At 48.2% G+C, this 22,836-nt stretch overlaps 2 long non-coding RNA genes across 2 annotated transcripts in view; both read right to left on the reverse strand.

Annotated features, from left to right (window-relative positions):
• LOC130370838 (uncharacterized) overlaps window positions 1-18,195 on the reverse strand; it is a 69,959-nt gene extending 51,764 nt beyond the window's left edge. Inside the window, exon 1 of the long non-coding RNA XR_008893112.1 lies at window positions 17,962-18,195. This is a non-coding gene — a long non-coding RNA (uncharacterized LOC130370838). The remainder of the gene's footprint in view (window positions 1-17,961) is intronic.
• On the reverse strand, window positions 13,397-15,578 carry LOC130370839 (uncharacterized). The gene is made up of 3 exons (XR_008893113.1): window positions 15,528-15,578; window positions 15,232-15,321; window positions 13,397-13,496 (listed from the first exon to the last, which is right to left on the reverse strand). It is a non-coding gene; the product is annotated as an uncharacterized LOC130370839 (long non-coding RNA).
• Window positions 18,196-22,836: the final 4,641 nt, after the last annotated feature.

Raw genomic sequence — 22,836 nt, forward strand, 5'->3', positions numbered from 1 at the left:
ACACACACACACACACACACACACACACACACACACACACACACCTCCTCATATCCGTCCGTCTGTTTGTCTATATATCTGTCTGTCTGACCGCCTGCCTGTCGGCCGGGTTTTCCGCCTGTCGGTGAGCAGCCAATAGGACGACGGCAAGGAAAGAGCCAAAATAATGATTTCTCGGCTTGTGCCTCCTCCCCCGCATTGTCACCCGGGCTAGGCCTCAAAGTGAGATGGGCTGCCACAGCCAATCACCTTCTGCCTGCCCTGCACACACACACACACGCAAGCACCGGCATCGGGCACACACACACGCGCACGAGGGCGCACATGCCTGGCCCCGCAGAGGCTGAGGCTCCGTCGATAGATGTGGTGCACGTTGCCACTACAACCAAAACCCATTTGCAGACGGCTGCTGGATGGGGGTGAGGAAGGTGGCGCTTGTAGAAGTGAATGCATTGCCAAGCCCCCCCCCCCCCCCCCCCCCCACCCCCGTCCACCCACATCACCCCCCGACTCCCCCCCCCCCTCACCGCCACATTTAGATTGCACTTCATGCGGCGTGAGCGTGGCCGAGGGAAAACAGAGGCACAAGCTTGTGACACCACATTTTTGTGTGGACCCGCCGCACGCACACACACGCACGCACGCACGCACGCACGCACGCACACGTTCACTCACACACTTGCATACAAACACACATTCACATGCAAACTCACACACAGAAAACATAGGCCACTGATTCTGCCTTCCCTCAATTAAACGTCAAACAAGTCGGTGTGTTTGTGCGTATGCGTGTGTGGGTGTGACTTGCGTGTGCGTGTGTGTGTGTGTGTGTGTGTGTGTTGTGCATGTGTTTAAGCGCGTGTGTATCCGTGTGCTTGCCTCTCTGGGGTCGGCCTCTGAATTGGGATTCATCTTTTATTTGCATAATGCCTTAAGGTCTCCCATAGACATTAATTACTGTGATCTGTCGTCATTCTCCGTTTTTTCTATCCCTCCCTCCCTCCTTGGCACCCTCCCTCCCTCCCTCCCTTCCTCCCTCTTGTTCTTGTCTCAGCTTAAGCAGTTTCTTCCCTGACCAAAGGTCACTGTTAATCACTTGCCGCTTAAAAAAAAGAGGATATTTTTCTGTCTGTTCAGAAGCCTGTTGTTGCTGGTCGCCAATTAGCTGTGGCTTAAAAATACAGCATGGCCAAGAGGGTGAGTGGTTCCCAGAGCTCTCTCATGCACGCACACAAACACGCATTTTCAGGGGTAGGCTGCCCACCTACAACATCCTGTCATTCTGTCACAAAGCACAGCTCGCGCCCCGGAGGTGCACTTGTCTGCATAGGTAGTGATAGTGTCCATATACATATTGGTGGGCCCCCCCCTCTCTCTCTCCCCTCTCTCTCTCTCCCCCCCTCTCTCTCTCTCTCTCTCCCCCCCCCCCCCCCAATTCAAAAAAGCTTTATTGGCATGAGAAACAAACATTAACATCGCCAAAGCTCTCTGTCATTTGTAAGAAGACAATAATAGAGGTTCACTTGATCAAAGCCACAAGAAGTAGAACCAGTCGAAAGTCCCTCCATGATCTCTCCTGTATGGATGGATTGCACCCAGAGGAGGACGTCATCGAGGAGTATATTGTAGCACAGAGTTTAAACTTCCCCTCCGCTCTCAATGGCTCTCCCTTGAGAGCAGCCATATTGTGAATGGAGGGAACCAACGCGGAGGTCAGCTCCGACACCACACCTGGGCTCCATGAACACAGAACCGGATCGATTAAACCCGAGTTCTGCAGCGATGACCCAGAGCCGTAAAAAAATCCTCAACAGAAACCGAACACCTTTTTTTTTTTTACGCGACCAGGTTTTTGTCACGACATAAAAAAATCGCTTCTCAAAGTACTTTGGTTTGCCGTTCCTTCCGGCTCCTCTGTGAAGTTCGGGTGTTTAGTTGGAGTTGCCGCGGGAGACGCCCAGATGGTCCTCCACCAGCACACGCGGCATCAGAGGAGAAGGAGGAGGAGGGAAAAAACCAAACGACCAGGTCCCAAAGCCCCCTCCACCAGTCATTTTAATTAACAACCCCATTTTAATTAAACATTGATTAGCCGCTAATTAGGACCTGATAGCTCCCAGATGTGTGTGGGAACAGGTACGGGGGGGGGGTGGGGGGGGTTGCGGATGACAGGCGGTGAGGCGGGAGTGATGGAGGGGGGGTAGGGATGAAGGATGTGTGCTGCAGCCAAATTGTGTTGCTGCCCCCCTCCATCCCGGCGCCGGGCGCCCGAGGGGCTAAATGTTTTGTGATTATTTTTCAGATTATAAACGATGCCTTCGCGCCGCGTTCCGTCTAATTGCCGTCGCCCTGATCGCTCCCGGATGACAGACGCGGGGAAGATTGAACGCGCCTGTGCGTCCCTCATCGAATTTAGCCAATTTTCTGCCATCGCAAAAGCAATAAATGTAGCTTTTTCATTTTTTTATTTTTTTTTTCATTTTTTCTAAGATTGCTAAATGAAGGGAGGCGTTGATAAGACTCCGCCAGGAGACGACCACGGAGCGCTGGGACGACGCCGTTAAAGGCTCCTATACCCTCCGCCCCGGTACTCCTGCCCCTTACCGTTTGGCGCCGCCTCTGAACTTTCAATCCGTGTTGTTCACTTTTAACCACGTTACAAGCTGTTACCCAACGCACTGCGAGTTGGGTACGCGAGCTACGCAAGTCTGTGATGTCACATCCAAGGTTTTTTTGTTGCTAGGTTGCATACAAAGGTAGCTATGGCAACTGTAGCCGTCTGTGGCGGGCGACAAAGCATTGGCGAGTCGTTATGTTGTGCGGCAGCGCTGGTAATATTGTGACTGTTGGAGTGTTGCGTGCAGTGTGTGTGCGAAGGGTTACACTAGTTGTTGTCGTATCGTGGCGGTCAAACTAAAGAGCTGGATATCGCACTGGTGCAGCGCTCAACTTCATTACAAATTCTGAGGTTGTTTGCAGAATCAATCGAGGAATGAAGTTAGGACTAAAATATTGAACTGTTCAGTATCGGGATGCTAGTACATTCAACTTGCTCGTGGTGGGGTTACACTTTGATCGATGTACAAAGTCAAAAAAAATCACAAAGAAAGCCACGAGGGGAAAGATCAAACGACGAAAGATCAAACCATGAGGAATTGAACTAGCGTACTTCTTCACGTCGAGTTGTGACTTGATATACTGATACTGATGCACTGACTTAATGCTACTTCATGTAGCCACCGTGCGCACTGGCAATACGCAAAGCAAAAGACAGTGTTTTAGTTAAACCTCACTATGTTAAATTAAACTCAAAGCCTGAAGTGAACCCATGTGGGATAAACTGCATTGTGCGGTATACCAGTGTTCACACGCAAACAAAAAAGAGGATGTGCGCTCGCCAGTTAACAAGGCAGCACTGAGCGAACCGCTGTGATGATTACCTGCCATATATTCTACGAATTATGTGGCAGCCATGCAATGGAACATCAAATAGAAAGAGTAAATAAATGCACATCACACGGCATCACAAAGGACCCGGTCATGAATAATGGAGGTCGTCAGCCACCTTTCAATTAGTTCTGTTTGCTTTGAATCAAGTCCTTGTCCATTTGTGTGTCCATGTGTGTGTGTGTGTGTGTGTGTGTGTGTGTGTGTGTGTGTGTGTGTGTGTGTGTGTGTGTGTGTGTGTGTGTGTGTGTGTGTGTAAGTGTGTAAGTGTCTGTGTGAGTGTCCCGTGTCTGTCTGTCTGTCTGTCTGTCTGTCTGTCTGTCTGTCTATGTGTGTGTGTGAGTGTGTAGGTGTGTGTGTGTGTGAGTGTGTGCTTCCGTATGTGTGTGTGTGCGCACGTGCGTGCCTGTCCGTCCATGTGCTTGCGTCTGTGCGTTAACACGCCACACAGCCACAACCATCTCTCCCACACATCAAACAGGCCTGGCCTGCCACCGTGGACAAACACGCGTGTTATCTCGACCGCCACCTATGGAGGGACGCTTTTCCCGCCATCGCCTCCTTCTCACCTTACTTCATCTACACCATCGCCGCCCCCTCCCCACAGCCCGCACCCCCCCCCCCCCCCCCTCCGCCACCTCCTCCCACACACCAGATAAACCAACGCCTGAGAGGGGGGAGAGAGAAGGGGCTGCGGTGGCTTTGCATCGGTACCAACCACACATTGCGGTGGGGTACATGCAGGTAGTGGCACCACCGCTGAAGTACAAACACAAACCCCCCCCCCCCCACACTCATCCCTCCCCCGCCCCCAGACTTCATCCAAACCGATCATAGAGACGGCGCAGCCGCGGTGCCACGGGAGAGAGCTCGTTATTGACATCAACGAGACCGCGCGCCGTGTTCTTTATGCTCCTCGTTTCTGTCCTCTGGGTTAAAGGTCGGCGCGTCCGATCGATAAACAATAGCGCCGGTATTGGCCCGGGTGAAATTGAAGCCAAGCTACGAACAACAAGCGGGGGCCAGGTGTTGAGCTACGGCCCTGGTAAATCAGAAAGGGGGCGTGCAGTGGCCCATTAGAAATACATCGGTTCAAAAGCACAGAGGAATACCGCACGCAATAACAATAGATGATGATTTTAGTCAGACATTGGAGCCGAGACGGGGGGGGGCTGATAAGGGGACAGGCAAGAAGAGGGGAGCCCAGGTGAGGAAAGGTAAAGTGAGGAGAGAGGGGGGGGAGAGAGGAGCAGAGGTGAGGAGGGCATGGGAGACAAGGCGAGGAGCGTGGAGGGTAGAGGCAGAGAATGAGGCGCTCAAAGTGGGGAATCACATCACAAACTTGTATTGATCTGTGTTCCTACTCCGTGTTTGGAGAGGGAAGATAGAGTAGAGAACTAATGAGTGTTTTAGAGGGTGAGAGTAGGCAAAAGAGGAGAGACTGGAGAAGGATGTGAGTGAGAGTGCACGGGTGTGTGCGTGCGTGTCCGTGTGTGTGTGTGTGTGTGCGTGCGTGCTGAGGCGCACACAGAGGGAGGGGGGGGGGGTGGGACTGAGGGGGCAAGGATCACCAGTAAGTGATATAAAGATTCCAGCGTCTGTGACAGGCCCCATCTATTGTTATTTATAGAAACATACCACCGCGGCTGCTCTTGAAACCATGTCACACCTTCTCTCTATCTCTCCGGTGGCCAAACACACGCATACATACATACGAACACACACGCCCGCGTGAACAAAACACACACACACACACACGTCCGCCCCCCCCCCCCCCCCCCCTCGTGGATTCATTTCTCCCAGGGATCAACGGTGATTACGGAGCCGGCGGTGCGAGTGGCGGGGCACGAGATGGCCCACGGGAAGATCGATTTCTGTTTTTACCGACTTAATTCAATGCGGGCTATTTAAACTGGCAGGCCAGGCAGAAATTAGATTGTATTTGCCGAGTATGGATTTTTTTTTTCCTCTCCTCTTCACATGAAGGCAGAGGGAGCATGGGGGAGCTCAGAGAGGAGGTGGGGGTCTCAGTTTACAAGCCCCCCACTCCCATTTAGGCGCCCCGCACACGTAGAGGGGTAATCAGAGAGAATTACCTTCCATTGATTATTCAATATTTTCCCAGATCATGTTGTTTTCATCTCCACTAAAAGTCTTAACCGGTTATTGATAGTCACTAATGCAGAGGGAGACAGAGTGAGCGAGAGAGGTGAGAGAGACAGAGAGAGAGAGAGAGGGGGGTTACGACATGTTAGCATGACTTCATGACACTCCTACCATAGCACACACGCCAAACACACCCACACACAGGCCTCAGGAAATGAATTGGAGTCGTTTCTGATGTATGTGTGCCCGTGCAAATGCGTGTGTGTGCGTGCGTGCGTATGTGTACGCGTGTGCACGCGCGTATGCTCATATACGTGCGTGTCTGCCATTGTAAGCTGCAGGTTTGACACGAGGCGAGCGCTGGTGAATTGTAATTGCATCAGACGGCGGTCTTCTACATGGACCCAGCCTCCCCCGGCCTGGCAAATCAGCCCCCTAACTCGTCTCTCCCTGCTCCCACCAGCAGCTTATGGACTCCATGATCCACTCTGCAATTACTCCCTGCATACACCTTTTTATATTCCCTCCCCATTATGCGTGCGATGTAGCAGACGAACTGTTTGGAATAAGACGGTCGAGTCTATTCTCGCTTTCCCACCGAGCGCCGAACAGAGGCCTGGGGGGCTCTGTGCAACAACCCCAGAGCCCTACGAGGAGGGGGTTTAACCAGGTCCAGTCCCACGCCATGGGGGACCCCTTATTCAGGAAAAAAAAACGAATTTATTGAACGCCGTTCCAGGAGGTGTTGATCAATTGGGACCCCGGTTTCGGTCCGCTGTGTGAACAGCACACCCCCCCCGTCGTGATCCAGCCGTGCAGCGGTGCAAAAACCCGGGGAGGTTTGCTCAAGGGAGGGGAAAAAGGCGGAGGGGAGGGGTAGGGGGGCTGTGAGGAAGCTCATCATCATATCCCTCGCCATTTTTTTTTTTTTACTTTTTAATACTGCGATGAATTCCGGCGCTGACCTAGGTGTCAGCCCCCCCATCGCACCTCTCTTTCTCTACTGATTACGCGGCGCTGTGCCCGGCCTCATGCCTGCCCCGTCGTTCTTATTCATACTATGTAGATTAGGCTCTCGGCGGCAGCACAGACGCATGGAGATGGAATGGAAGACATAGTGCTGGTGGCTGGCCTCACCTGGCGTAGCAGACCCTGACCCCACCTGGGAAGGGGGGAGGGGAGAAGAGATAGGTTAGGGGAGAGGGAGCATTTTTGTTTGCCCAAGGGTGGATGTGTTGAAGGTGAGGCAGAGGTTTGTCGCTGATCGGTAAACTCGTCATCAACAGACGCTCTTCAGCAAGGCAGCAGCCCGGTGTGCGTATTGTGTGTGTTTAGGTGTTTGTGTTCCAGCTGACAGCTGGGTTGATGTTGCAGTCGTCCTTATTAGCGCTATCGATTTGTCAACTTTGTCGTTATTGAACTGCACTTTAAAATGAAAACTATAAAAATAAATAAAGGGCCAGACAGGGACTCACACAAGGCTCATATTTCTTTGGCAATTCTTTTTATTGATCATACAGACTTTTACAAGTTCAATTTATACAACTGAAACTGCACAAAAAGTCAAACAATTAAAACAGAATACAAAGGGCATAATATTCAAACAAAGTAATCGGCAATCTCAAAAGAGTTCGACAATCCCGCTCCCTGTTGGTTTGTGACGGAGCTCCGGGAACGTTGAGTCCTGGGTGGGGCTGACGCAGCAGGGAGTGAACCGAAGCATCGCGGGTTCCTCAACGCTGGACTTCAGCACGGTCGAACTCGAGCATCTGATCGGCCAGCTGGGTCCAGGTCATCGCCGACACCTCCGACAAAAATGAGTGGCGTCAAGACAGCCTCGTCTCGGGGAAAAACTCCTCCTCCACCCTTTCTCCAACTGCCCATGTCCGAGCCCTCTTCAGGCCGTTTCTCGCACAACGTGGAGGACGCGTCACCACAGAGATGGCGTGGGTTCTCCTCGCCGGCTGTGAGGAGGTACCCCCCCCCCCCCCCCCATGTTCCTCCCACTGTGTCCCCGCCATCAGGAGTAGCCTTGATGGTACCGTCTGGCGTGGTGGGCCACGCCGCTTCCCCATTGGAATCACCCCCCTCGTGGCAGCATGTTGGACCGTAGACCGTCGTCCTGATCCAAGTGCTGTGGAGCTTCTAGTCTGGCAGCTGGCCGCACTGACCCTCTGTCTTCAGTCACCACTCAGACCTTCTGTCTTCAGTCACCAATCAGAACGTCTTGTCCTGGTGTTGGCTTGTCGTCTCTCCCTCTCCTCCAGAGGCGATACACAGGCCGGCGCCTAATAGAAACACGTTGCATAGAGTATTTTGTCACTGCTGAGCGACATGACATGACGCACATTATAACATCAAGGGCAAATGATGGAACACTGTCGCGCTGTCGCCATCTATCAAACGTTGACTTATTTTGCATCAATGAGTATGTTGGTAGCGTTTAGTGGCAGGTTAGACAGGAGTCTCCGGGACGGAAGCCACACAATTGAAATTGCCACAAAACAGCTAAATCAGCTTTGCATCAATTTCCTGTTAAGATCTCTACAAATTTCTACCGCAGACAATACAAATTAGCTACAAGCATACACGACATACAGTAGCACGCAATTTGTATAATCTCATTAAGCCATAAAGTAATTACACCCACCTCTCCACCCACTCACCCACACAGTTACACCCACACACAATGAAGGTCTTGTCATAATAACAATTCCTTTCTGTTGCTAGCCTTTTCGAATTCACCCACTACCTGCTATACAGAAGTGACCTCCTTTTTTAGTGTACTGGAGAGCCAAACTCTGAGTGCAGGACACCTCTGCTTGACCAAAAGGTCCATTTCACCACAGTGTACTTTAGATGGACCTAAAATTACTTCCTGCAATGCTATCTCCTTCTTTTAGACAAAACATACAATATCCTGACTTTTTTTATCCTTATAAACAGCATCACAAACAACATGTGTAGCAGTTGCAAGAATCCACACTCACCTGTCTTTCTCAGCTCGTAAAAGTTGTGTGTTGTAGTAGTACAGACAAATGACAAAACCCTGCACTTTTTACAGGCCTCTTGCAAGAACAGCAGTAAAATAGCCTCTGTTGGCGCCTCCATCCTCCCAAATCAGAGACACACCATGGTTGTCGATTCCACATTGAAGCTTGGATTTCTTTGCCGATTGCATTCCGGGGACGTATAAAATGACACAAATTAACATGATTCAAACGGTTTCACTCTGACACTCTGATATGTATACTCTACCACAACAAATGCTTTCCAACATCTCGTTCTGATGGGGCGATCGCTTTGAGATTGAAAGGGTCTCACAATGCCCATTTATATACGTTTACCGACACCGAGGAGATGCCTAGAGCTCCTCGATTGAAAACTACGTGTAATGTTCTGTTTTGCGAGACGTAGCCCTCACCTTGCAATTTGAACGAAAATGCGCGGCACTTTCGCTGGTTCTCGTCACGCTGTGAATGTCAGTGTCTGGCCGAAGAGATGACAATGCAAAGGTGATCCCAAACCAACAATTATCCTGTGCCCACCTCCTAGCCACCGCATTGACATTTACCAATCACCGCAGTTCACACATGGACCCCCCTGCACCAGACAGAATCATGCATTTACATTGACTTATTATTTGCCAGGTTAACAAACCCAGCCTTCCCTCAGAGTGTGTCTGATCGTCTCACAAGCCTTTATTTTCATACACGATACAGATATAGGGTTCTTCTGTACAAAACCCAATAATGTCAGCTTTACTATTGTATGTTGTGTGTATATATATATATATATATATATATATATATATAGAAATTACCCTAATTAGCTTAAAAAAAAGTGGTCAGAAAAATATTTTCCGTTGCCATAGCCCTGATGTTCAGGGTGCACCTACATGTGGCTTCCTTATTTTTTAACAATACAGTTATACGTAGTGTTAGCTTACTGAAGACACCTTTAAGCCACTAATGTAAATGTAATGTAAATGTCCATATGCTGGCCATGGCTAATCTACATTTTTGGATGAAAGGCCCATACTTTGTGGTACGTTTACTATGTTATTAATTATAAGGAACATATTGATTTTAACCTCTAATAACTTTGCAATTTCCACCAACATAATCTATTGTGGACATTTCTTTGCTTTCCATGGTAATGTATAACGGCCCATAATTCTCCACTGAATCGATGCACACCTAATATTAATAAAAAAAATCTATTCCATTTTTATAGTGCTTTTCAAGTGAGTTCAGATGTAAATGGCCGAGAACCATTCATCCATGAGCAGATTTGTCCAGCAGGAGTCTACATAATGCAGTAGCCGGGACAGCCCTAGCACTGTGGTGATCGGGTCTGTGTTTCTCGAGTGATGCAGTCTGACGACCCACCACCACGGTCACAGTCAGGACGCGTGCATGTGGGGACATATGCATTTCTGTTGACTGTCTGCAGCTATGATTTGTTTTTGTGTGTGACTGGTATGTGTGCGTGTGTGTGTGTGCGCGTGTGTGTGGACACACCTTGACACTCTATATGATTAATAGCACCTTTCCCGCTTCTCCCAAACACACCCTCTCCCCCTCCATGCTAGACAGGTACATCATATAACAAACTCAATATAAACAAACACGCCGGAGTGACACGACATGCACAAACATCAAACAGCGAACGTTAGCATGCAAAAAATACGAACCGAGAACCAATCACGCGACTGGTATGATTCTAACCTTATACATACATAACCCGCCCCTACTATGGATTCAATGAAATCTGCATTGTCTGCAGGTCCCGCCAAGGTCTCCCATCAAACTCTTAAGTTTGTCCTTGAATGAAGAAACCGTCAAAAATCAATAGGAAGCCGACAGACAGCGACTCCTTCAAACACGCCTTCCCAAAACCTTGAACAGCGGCACGTGAAAAATAGACTTTTTTATTTGTATTGACCGTGTCATAAAATAGAGATTGTCAAAAGGGAAAAATGTATTCACATCACAGCAACATCACTTCTAAGCCGTGCCGCGGAACACGTGAAGAAAGCCTATATGCGCTACACGCAGACTTCAAACGCAGACTGCAAACGCGGACTGCGAACGTGGACTGCAAACGCAGACTGCAAACGCAGACTGCAATCGCGGACTGCAATCGCGGACTGCAATCGCGGACTGCAAACGCGGACTGCAAACGCGGACTGCAACCTAGACTGAAAACACGGACTGCAAAATGCAGGCTTCAAATGGAGACAGCAAACGCAGACGACAACCGCAGACGAAAACCGCAGACTATCAATGCAGACTACAAACCCTGACAGCAAACCTAGACGACAAACGCAGACTGCATACAAAGACTGCAAACCCAGACTACAAACGACTAACGCAGACTGCAAACACAGACTGCAAAAGCAGGCTTCAAACCTAGACTGCAAGTGCAGACTGCAAACCCAGACTGCAAACCCAGACTGCAAACCCAGACTGCAAACCCAGACTGCAAACGCAGACGGCAAACGGAGACTGCAAGCACAGAATACAAACCCTAACGACAAACCCTAACTACAAACCCTAACTACAAACGCGTACAAACAACGACATGAGATCAGAATAACTTAAATACATGTAAACAAATAACAACCAACATTTGTGTCAAAACTACAGTACAGATATTCTGAAAACGGGTGACTCCAGTAAAAAGACACACATAAATGCCAAGCTTGTTTTGACACTTTGGAGAGATCCAATTAAATCACGAGGGACTCCTTCACATTTCTCCTGTTGTGATTTCACTAATTGCTTGCATTACTTGGAAATACGACAGATAAGAGAACATGCGCCTTACAAGCCGTTTCCCGTAGGCTTTGAGCAGAGTTCAGTCTGCCAAGCCTACGCGATGAAATGTACACACAAACCTTCTAAAAAATGTGGGAACTAGGGAATTCCAATTAAGAAGCCAAACTCTCCGTCTTAACTTATTTATCCTGGTCCACAATTGAATCCTAGTTGACGACGGTAAAACGGCCGCGTCTGAAACCGCCACCGCATGCATATTCAAACCACCACACCATCACTTAAACAATGCGATGTCAATACGCTCCCCTCCGGAAACTTCCCCACATCTGCGATGTAGGATAAAACTCTGAGAGGAGAGCGATTACGGCCCCCCCACGGATGATTCTTCATCTGGAGCCGTGCTAATGTTGACGCTGTGGAAGTGCGGGTGTAATTGAAGACGAAGGAAATCCGGGCATAAATCCTAGTGCCGGGATAATGAGCGAATCCGGAGGAGATCCATTCATCTCAATGATTCCCATCTCCCGTCATGATGGATCGCTGCAGGATCCCTCACCGGCCAATCATAAATCACCACACAGGGGCCCCCTCTGCAACCCCCCCCCACCCCCCCTCCCCCCTCCCCCCCGGCCCCCAAAAAACAACTCTGCAAGGTTTGTTAGATGAATCACGGGAGTTCACTTTAAAGTGGATCAGCCCGTATACCTCAGAGGGCGTTTAACCCCCGGGTACTCGGGTACGAAGGGGTGCGTGGTGTGCTTTGTCGAGTCGCACAAAGGATACAAAAAACACCCGTTTTGTGTCCTCGCTGATGCGTGAAGGTGTGTGTCGGGGCAGCGGCCTGCGAGCGGGTTGGCTGGAAGTTGGAATGGGAGGGAGGAGGAGGTGAGGTAAGTGTTTCTGAACAGACTGGACTCGCCGGGCTGCACCATCAATCAGGGGAAGAGAGTGAGACAGAGAGAGAGAGACAGAGACAGAGAGAGAGTGAGACAGAGAGTGAGACAGAGAGAGAGACAGAGAGAGACAGAGATAGAGACAGAGAGAGAGAGGGAGGAGAGAGACAGAGAGAGGAGAGTGAGGGAGAGGAGTGGGAGAGGGCAGAGGGAGAGAGAGAGAGAGAGAGGAGAAAGGGCCACGCATTGACAGTAAAAGATGAAAAGGCGAGAGACAGAGCTAAAGAGAGGGAACGGGGCGAGTGAGAGAGAGAGAGAGAGAGAGCGACAGTGTCAGTGAGTGAGGGAGATGTATGAAAGCAAAAAAATAAAAAAGACGAAACATTAACACCTCTGTATTAATCTCACTTCTCCTTTTCCCCCCAGCCCCAAACCAGCGACAACCCTTCAAGGTCGTCCCCCAATCACAAACGCCCAGACAACAGCTCAGTCCGATGCGTTCCCATTGGACGTCGACCGGGGGCAAATGTATCCTTACTCTGCAGTACGCTACACAGATCTCTCTGAACAGCAATCGCCCCCCCCCCTGGCCCGCCCCCCCCCCCACACCTCAACCCTCCAGTGTCAATTACAGGGACGAACCTGGACAGTGATGACTGTAGAGTATCTGACCTCTGAACTCTGTGTTCTGATGAGCTGTGTGTCAGTGCAGGGGTGGGGTAGAGGGTGGGGCCGTCTCCATCTTCATACGTGCGTCTTTAGGGCTTTTGACTTCATGCGCAAATTCACGTCACAATGACCGCCTCAATTTTGGAAGAATATGGGAGCATAGAAATGTCGGTTATTATGCAAATAGTAATGGGTTATTTTGGGATATTGTTTTGTGAATTATTGACAGTCATTTATTATGGGGAGACAGAAGTCGTGTTTCAAACTGCCACTGCGTTTTTCATCCGAGACGTGGCAAAGCAAAGTTTTCATTAGCCTAGTTTACCGTGGATTTATGTTGATTAAGGATTTCAACTGTTCTCTGACTCTCTTGAGTCCTCTCGCATCACCAAAGCATCACCAAACTAAATATCCCATGATGTACAAGCCCTACATACTTGCATGGTTAGGGATGTCGGCAAAAGCCGAGACAAAACACAAACACACAATCTTGGCGCGAGCACACACACCTCCATCCGTTTGCTTTGATGCGTTTCCGCTGTGTCCCGCTGTCATTGAACAGTGTCCTCGTCTGCAATTTTTGTCCGGCCTTCGAATCCTAGTACCAGGAAGCAAAACTATTTATTTTTCGTCGTGGATTGAGATTCAAGCGGTGTTCTCCGTGCACTTCCAACACCCATGTCCTTTACGGTCGCTAGCGCACAGACGTGCTCAATACTGTCCAGTAATTAATCTCGCCTCATTCAAAACTAATCGTTCCCCGCTCAGGGTGATTAATGGACAGGGCCAGATGATGCAGAAAGTATCGCATTTATACCCCCCCACCCTTTTAAAAACAAATAAACAAACTTTGGTCGGTTTCACATGGCGCTCAACCCACCGGCGAATGTACCGCCGAATCAGAGCACACCATTACACCATTTTGATTTCAGAGGGATACAAAGAGAAAACCAAAAACAGGCCGAAAACGGCGAGGGTGAGCTGTCTTCAAGAGAAATGATGTCGCCGCCACCGGAACGTTCCACCAGGGCTTACCCACAATGCACAGTGGCCCGCTGCACAATAAACGTTTATCAATAACACACGGGCAGGCTGCAGAATGGACAACTCCTCAACACAATATGACAAACCTTGGAGAGAGAGAAAGGGAGTGAAAGTGTGTGTGTGTGTGCGTTTGTGTGCGTTTCTTTGCGTGTATAGATAAAGAAAAAGGCTGTCGACTATAGCAAATAAACAGGGCGCGTTGCGGCCAACGGAATTATTAAATAGAAAGTTGATGGCATTTTACAAAAGAGGAAATGGGAGACAGAGAGAGGGTAAGAGAGAATGAGTGCTTCAACACACACGCACACACACACACAAACACACATATAAACAACAAGATGAAACTGCTCACTTAAGCCTGCACCGTTGGTTTCCATAACAACTAATAAACCTGGCACTGGCACACAATTAAAACCCAATTCTGACAAGCTGAGTGCACTGAGCTTATGCCAAATCTGCATAACTAACGAGGGGAGCAACGCATACATGTGCACACAGACACAATTACACACACAAACAAGTCACACACACATGAACAGTGGACACAATTACACACACAAACAGCGCGCAAACATGAACAGTGGATACACACACACACACACACACACACTTTACTCTTAATGTCTATTGCTTACACTCTGTAACACACTGAAATACACAAACGCACACACACGGATATGATGAATATTTAATGTGGCGTGTTGCACAGCATTATTATGCTGGAGTTAATTTGGCGAAGTTTGGAGCCGTGAGGATGGGACTGGCACCATGGTTTGACTACAGGTGTGTGTACAGGAAGTACAGGTGCAGTATAAACATTCATAAAAAATAACCTTTACTTTGCTTATTTTGTCTTTACTGAATAAAAATGTTGGTTTACGCCTGTGGTAACTTCTGCCCAATACAGGCGGGCAGCCGGGTTGTAACGGAAGAATACTCGAGAAGTAGTGACCGTTAATAACTTTATATGTAAGGCACTTATCACGGTACACATCAACTGATGATAGCAGGAACTCAAACTAGAAACTACGGAAGCCCAGAGGAGGTTATATTCATCCAAATAAGAATGCACTTATCTTGCGACACAAGTTAACGTTACAACAAGGTCCAAACAGTATCAGCAAAAATACAGATGTGTGGCATTTTAAAAAGGGAAAAATACAGATACATCCTCAATTACCACGAGCTGAACTGAAATAGATAAAACTAATTTACTCTCTCTTACACTGGGTACGGGGGGGGGGGCAGCTGAAGACAGCCAACAACTACAGACATACATATAGACCTACCTAGAACATCTCCTGTCAAGTGCCCCTAACACGCCTTCCAGCCAGACCAGGTCGCCTTCCCACCGAGAAACAAACTTTATCATAAGTCGCCTTTAATGGAAGAAAAAAAAAAACAATGACACGGTGAAGGTGAAACTGCAGGCAGCCGCCGCGAAAAAAACAAAAAAACAATCTACGGACCCGAAGAACAATGGAAAACGGCCAGACGGAGGAAATGAAAGACAACGTGAAGGGAAAAAGAAGAAAAGTTGGAGACGCGGGTTGGCAGGGACCCCAATATAATCTGAAATAGTTACCCAGCATTGTATTTCTGTCAGGCAGGTGCTCCGGACAACCTTGAGCAGCAGGCCCGAGCTAGCGCGGGGGGGGGGGGGGGGGGGGGGGTGGGGGGGGGAAGAGAGAGAGGAGGAGCGAGAGAGAGAGAGAGGAGAGAGAGAGAGAGAGAGAGAGAGCAGAGAGAGAGAGAGAGAGAGAGAGAGAGAGAGAGATCTGAAACGGGGAACAACAATACAGCCTTTTTTGGTTTCGGTCCTTCTGTAAACCACACATTGGATCTGGTAGCCCTTGGGGTTTGTCATTGACAGAAGTGTGCTGCTTGTCGCCTTTTTTTGTAATCAGTAAACTTTTATATGTTTTACACAAAGAAAGGCTGGTAGCGCGTTAGAATAACTGAAAGATTAAAGTGTTAATAGAGCAGCCTAGGTATAGCGTATTAATAATTTATGAAGTGTTGTTCATGCATGAATACTTATTAGTGAGTTATTCATAGTCAGTTTTAAAAGATTAATAAGAACACTCAAAAATATATAGATAAATTATAAAGGGCAAGTTAATGATTTAATAGCAATACACAATGTTAAGGCTGGAAATGCCTTAAGTGCCATTGCTGCAGTAATAAGTTACAAGTAATAAAGTAATCAGTCATCAATTTAGATTAAATCACACAAAAGTCTTAACTAACGGTAGATAACTACCTAAACTTATCATGAGTTACAAAATTATATAATTTACAAAGCTACTATTATATCATAAATATATTGTAAATAGTAAATAGCTTGTATATCATCGAGGTATGCGTTGTAAAAGGATCTTATAAATTAAGATCTTGTGCAGCCACAATCTTAGTGGCTAATACTCTACTCACTATGAATTCTAATACTGATTTATCAATGCTTCAAATTTGCAGTTATTCAATTATGCTATCGAAAAGACAACTAGACAGCAAACTCCCTGTGATGACAGGTTCATGACCACGTGTTCGGCTCCAACACTAGGTCGTGCATAAACAGTACAAAATACACAAGACAAGACCCATGCAATACATACACACCAGACAAACCACACCACACCTTTCTATACGTGAGCAAGGAACCACATCAGATGTGTCCACTCCGCTATAGACTCCACAGCAAGCCTTGATTTAAACGCAGTCTCTCCCTCCCTCTTGAATGATTGTTGGCAGACATGCGTGTAGACAAATGGCCACAGCGACATACACAGGTACGCAAACAAGTGCAGGGGACGCAAACACAACAGCGATGCCTTAGGCACACACACACACACACACACAGGCACACGCACACACACACACACACACACAGTGAAAGTTGTTCCACGGCACGCAACGTCATCTGATCCACAACAGATATTCCCGTCCCCTCCACTCCTCTCCTTGATTCTGATCAATCTAGGCTAAGCGCACCCTTTCTCTACCCCGGTACTGATCAATCTAGGCCCAGGCCGCACCTTCTACCCCCTGGTACTGATCAATCTAGGCTCAGCACACAACAACCTCATCCCCACCCCCTCACCCCCCACCGCCCCCTAGCGCGCCTCATGCCTGTTATTAATTTTTTCCATTTCCGTCTAGCTTTCGTTTTCTCAACCTCAGCGTTGATGAGTTATGGCGGCCACCGCGGCGGTAGATCACAGCTCAGTGTGGATCCGCCCGTCAGTCAGAATGATAAAATACGGGCTGAGCTGGGGGTCTAAGTCTTCACTGGGCCGGGTCGACGCCGATAGATCAGGGCTGTAGAGAATTACACATGCCAGCAACGCATCAACAGCCGTACGGAGAGGCAGGCCTGACCATAAATACTGAGGTGACATCACGTGCTTCAAGGTCAACAAGTCGCACACAGAACACTGCCCACATGCCGACTGTCCCGTGCACAACAGTGCAGTGTGTGTGTGTGTCCCCCATGCACAACATCTCTGTAGGTGCGTGCGTGTGTACAACAGCACAACAGCGCTTTGTGTGTTTGTTTGCGTTCAACAAACTCTGAGTGGAGGTTTTAGGGAATATCTCGTCCAAGAAGGGAGGATTTGTGAAATGTTTACGGCTTGTGTGGATCTTGAAGATTGGATGTTTACATGAATGTAACGCCCAAGTTCTTTTCACTAGGTCTCCCAGCTGACCTAACCCACGCTAAACACACACACACACACACACACACACACACACACACACACACACACACACACACACACACACACACACACACACACACACACACACACACACACACACACACACACACACACACACACACACACATCAGTCCTTTAAGATAAACCTGAAGACAAATACTTGCTAGCTATACACTGGTGGCCAATCATTTACATACAGAAATGATACATAGGCAGTCCATGGAATGCATCAATAAACAATGTCCTATTAATCTGAGAAAAAGGAAAGAAACTCAACAACATCCACCCCTCCTGACTCACCCAATGTCCAGGATGAAACTTCAGTCCATTAAACCCGATAGTCTGATAATTCATGTGGAAACGTAGAGTACTCCATTTAGGGAAAGGTCCAAACATAAATCCAAAATGGCCAGTCCAATATGAAAATAAAAAAAATGTTCAAACTTCCATGCTACTTTATTTTTTACAGCTGCTACTTTATTTTTTCATGCTTCATCTCCCTCTCTCTCCACAGGGCTGCCATCTTGGGCAGTGTCCCTCCAAACAAACGAAACTGTGGGCAAGGCCCAATTAACACCTCATTAGCTCCACCTGCATTTGATTCCTGCCCTTCCCACCACAACACACCCACATGAGACTGAAACCAACCAAAACATCCTAATTTGTTAGTATGACCAACTCTCAACATGGGGGGGGGGGGGACACATTAAGTGAGTGGTCTCCCTCAGGATATATATTGAGCATTAAACTCTTAATTTCCAACCCAGAAAAAAGACCCGCCCCTGTCTGAGGTATTTGGGCATATATGAGCAATGCAGTAACTGTTTTTCAAAATAAATGCCCTCTTCTGATTTCAATTTTTTAATGGGGGGTTCAAATGCACACGTTCTACATTAATAATTCTTAATAATAAATTCATAATCTATATTAATATTGCGGACAATTTATCCCCTGATTCACACCCAAATCTCAGCGATGAGTGCAACTAATGTTAGTGTTAATGTAAGTATAACACCCCATGCTCACTGCATCCGTCCATTTGCGGATCTCATTGACTTTGCATGGGCCGATCCCGAACTCCATTGTGGGTCCGTCTATTCCGTCGGCTCTGTCTCTTGCGTTCAGAAGTTGAGAAAATGTTTACTTTTCAGGCTGCAACGGATCCGTCAGCCAATCAGATCGTGGCTCAATCGGCAAATACCACTCCCGCACCCGTCAGACACGCCTTCCGTCGTCCGTTGACGGACGGACGCAGTGGGCAAGCTGCGTAAGAGTTACTAATTGAAATGTAAGTGTTAGTAATGTCACAGTGTAGGCCTGGAACACACACAGGTCTGACTTCATCTCTACGGACAGCCCCTGCGGGATTTAACACCTCACACCAGGACACAAAAGCCTCATAGTAAGCCAACACTTGAACTGTTGCCATTGATTCTTTGAACAGTCTCCACAGACAGAGCTCAGTGACAGAAGTCCGACCTGACAGCCCCACACAGCCACTTAGACCATCTCCTGCCTCAGCGACCGACAACCACCGAGAGCAGCACGGCTGGTCTCATGCCTGTGGTCATGTTCTGGCGTCTACTGCCCTAAAGGAAACCTTTGTCTTTGGTCTTTCTCTGGACCAGCCAAACTTCACAGGAGGAAACCTTCCAAGGGAAGGAATACAATCTGCAAGCTCATGTTTTATTTGCTCTGGCATTCACTTCTGGCCCCGCTCTCACTTCTGGCTCCGTCTGCTGGATTTCCAGCAGACATGGCCTGGTTGTGATTGGTCGGGCCAATCCCAACTGTTTATTTTATACGGGTAAGGGGTTTGATAGGATGACTGTGCAGAGGAGAGCCCTATGGGAGTTTCATTGAGGCATTTTCATAGAAAAACCAAGATGGTTGCCGCTTTCAAATGTTTTGTTGCTCTGATTGGGTGTAAGTATATCCAATTGCATCCAGAGGAATTTTGGTTTGCGCCCCTTGTTAACGCCCCTTGGAATTGGAAAAGGAACCGAGAGGTTCCACACGAATGCGCATTTGCAGTTGGTCCGGCGATTTGACAGTCTCAGGACTACATTGCCTCCAATGCGTCCAATATTGTGCATTTTCGTAGAATATACCAAAACAGGAGCAAAATAATGTTAATGTGTTCATTGAAAATGTTATTATTACGGTTGGTTAACTAAAGTAATCACAAAGTTATCACAGAGATTTACGAGACAGCTCAAGATAAACTAGCAATCTGGAGTGTGTGTTTTGCTGTTTTGATCCATCTCAGATCATCTTACACTGGTAGAACTTGTGTCCCTTGAGAATTGTGTGTGTGTGGGTAGTTGGATAGTGTGTGTGGGTGTGTGTGGGGGGGATGCATAGAAGAGAACAGAATAAATAAAGAGTAGTAGACTCGCCCATCATAATTTAATACAAATTTGCAGTGAAGTGTCTTCACACAATATGAGGGAAGGTGAGAGAGAGGTAGGGTTTAACGCACATGACAGAGAGAGAGAGTGTGTGTGTGTGTGTGTGTGTGTGTGTGTGTGTGTGTGTGTGTGTGTGTGTGTGTGTGTGTGTGTGTGTGTGTGTGTGTGTGTGTGTGTGTGTGTGTGTGTGTGTGTGTGGTATAGGGGGCACTGAAGGGCAAGAAACGTGTGAAACCTCACTGTCTGTTTTAATATTCCCAACAGGGGGGAGAGACGGACAGGAAATCGATCGCTTCATTTTTCTCTGATATGAAAGACTTAACAGAGAGAGAGAGAGAGAGAGAGAGAGAGAGAGAGAGAGACGACGAGCATATGTCCCTTCTTGCTCTCCCTCTCTCCCTCTCACTCACTCACTTTCAACAGTCTCTTTTGCCATTGGCTTGTCTCTCTGCTACCTTGAAAATCATCTTGTTCTCATCTGTGAAACCACACACACATACATACACACACACAGATAAAGGCATATATGTGCGTGCGTGCGTGTGCATGTGTGTGTGTGCGTGCCCGTGTGCGTGTGTGCGTGTGCGTGTGGAAGTCAACGCAGGGTAAAGGATAAAGCAAGGTACAAGGGCGAAGACAGAGGAGAGCCCAACTGTTTAGCATTCCGTTTTCCAACTGCTATGAAAAACCAATTAGCTCCTCCCTACTCCACATTGTCTAACTTCAGTCCAACACTGCTGTTGTGTTTGTGGCGTGTTGAGCTCTTAAGCCCTCCTTCGTCTTACAGCCATGCTTCTCTCCTCTGCCGGGGCACGAATTAGGCATAAATATTTGATCATGTTTATTTATTTGTAAATGTCATGATTCCCCAATATGTCATGCTTCCCCGCTATATAACAAATGCATGATACATTGATTTGATATTTTGAATTCTTATGTTTGAAATGCCACCCTTGCAATGGGGTAATTTCCCCGGTCTGGAGGCATGGGAGTGCCAGAGTAGCGCGCAGGCGGGCCGACAGCGCAGTCGAGAAGGTGGTGGAGTTCAAATTGAGACACGCACACCAGGGAACTGTCCCTTGTTTATCTGGAGGGCGGCTGCTGCTCGCATTAACGGAACTGTCTTTTTCTCTCGTACTCCGTCGGCCTCTCTCCCTCTGCTTCTCTCACTCTGTCCCCCTCTCTCCCTCTGCTTCTCTCACTCTGTCCCCCTCTCTCCCTCTGCTTCTCTCACTCTGTCCCCCTCTCTCCCTCTGCTTCTCTCACTCTGTCCCCCTCTCTCCCTCTGCTTCTCTCACTCTGTCCCCCTCTCTCCCTCTGCTTCTCTCACTCTGTCCCCCTCTCTCCCTCTCTGTCCGTCTCTCCCCAGCTCTGTCTGTTTATCGGTGCTCTGCTGCTCCCGTCTGTTTCTCTCTCTCTCTGCCTGTCTCCTTCCTATCCGCCTGTCTCTCTCCAGTCTCTGGGCTCTGCTACTCCTGTCTGTTTCTCTCTCTCTCTCTCTGCTTGTCTCTCTCCTTCGATGTCTTTCTCTCTCCTTCTCTGTGGGCCTCTCTCCCTCTGTTTCTCTCACTCTGTCTCCCTCTCTCTCTCTCGCTGTCTGTCTCTCTCTCTCCTGCGCTGTTTGTCTTTCTGCTCTGCCACTCCTGTCTCTCTCTCCCTATCTGTCTGTCTGTCTCTCTACCTCCCTGTCTGTCTCTGGTCTCTGCTGCCACTCTCCACTTTCAGGTCTGGTGGCACTAGCCCGGCGCCATGCCCAGCTGTGAGGCTCACCTGCTGCCTGGCACACACACACACACACACACACACACACACACACACACACACACACACACACACACACACACACACACACACACACACACACACACACACACACACACACACACACACACACGCACACACACACACACACACACAAGCGCACACACACACAAGCGCACACACACACACGCACGCACGCACACACACACACACACACACACACACACACACACACACACACACACACACACACACACACACACACACACACACACACACACACACACACACACACACACACACACACACACACACAAGCGCACACACACACACACACACACACACAAGCGCACACACACACACACACACACACACACACACACACACACACACACACACACACACACACACACAGACATCTAAGTCCCACCACGGTGTGCCACGACTTTGAAGAAAAATTACTTTTACGACTACTGACATCCTGTGAAGGTGTTGAGTTTGCACATCTACAAAACGATATACATAAATATATAGATGTATAAGTTTTATATATATTTAAACATATGCTGACGTGACATGTGCGTTAATCTTCTGTTACTGCACACACAGACACCCCCCCCCCCACACACACACACACACACACACACACACACACACACACACACACACACACACACACACACACACACACACACACACACACACACACACACACACACACACACACACGCAGAGAGTTAATGAAAAGCCAGATTCCTCCCAGTGTGTATTGGATCTCAGATCAATGTCAGCAGATTGCATGAGAGCTGTGCGGCTCACATCTCCACTCAATACCGGCCTACACCAAGTGTCTGTCGCTGTTTGTGTGTGTGTGTGTGTGTCTGTATATGTGTGTAAGAAAAACAACCCCCTTGTTCCCTCAATCACATTCTGCACTGAACTGTGTCTAACATGTAACATGCTCATTACACACCAAACATGTCCATACATTTAACACAATGCA

The sequence above is a fragment of the Gadus chalcogrammus genome, chromosome 18 (genome assembly GCF_026213295.1).
Source record: "Gadus chalcogrammus isolate NIFS_2021 chromosome 18, NIFS_Gcha_1.0, whole genome shotgun sequence".
NCBI classification, from domain to species: Eukaryota; Metazoa; Chordata; class Actinopteri; order Gadiformes; family Gadidae; genus Gadus; species Gadus chalcogrammus.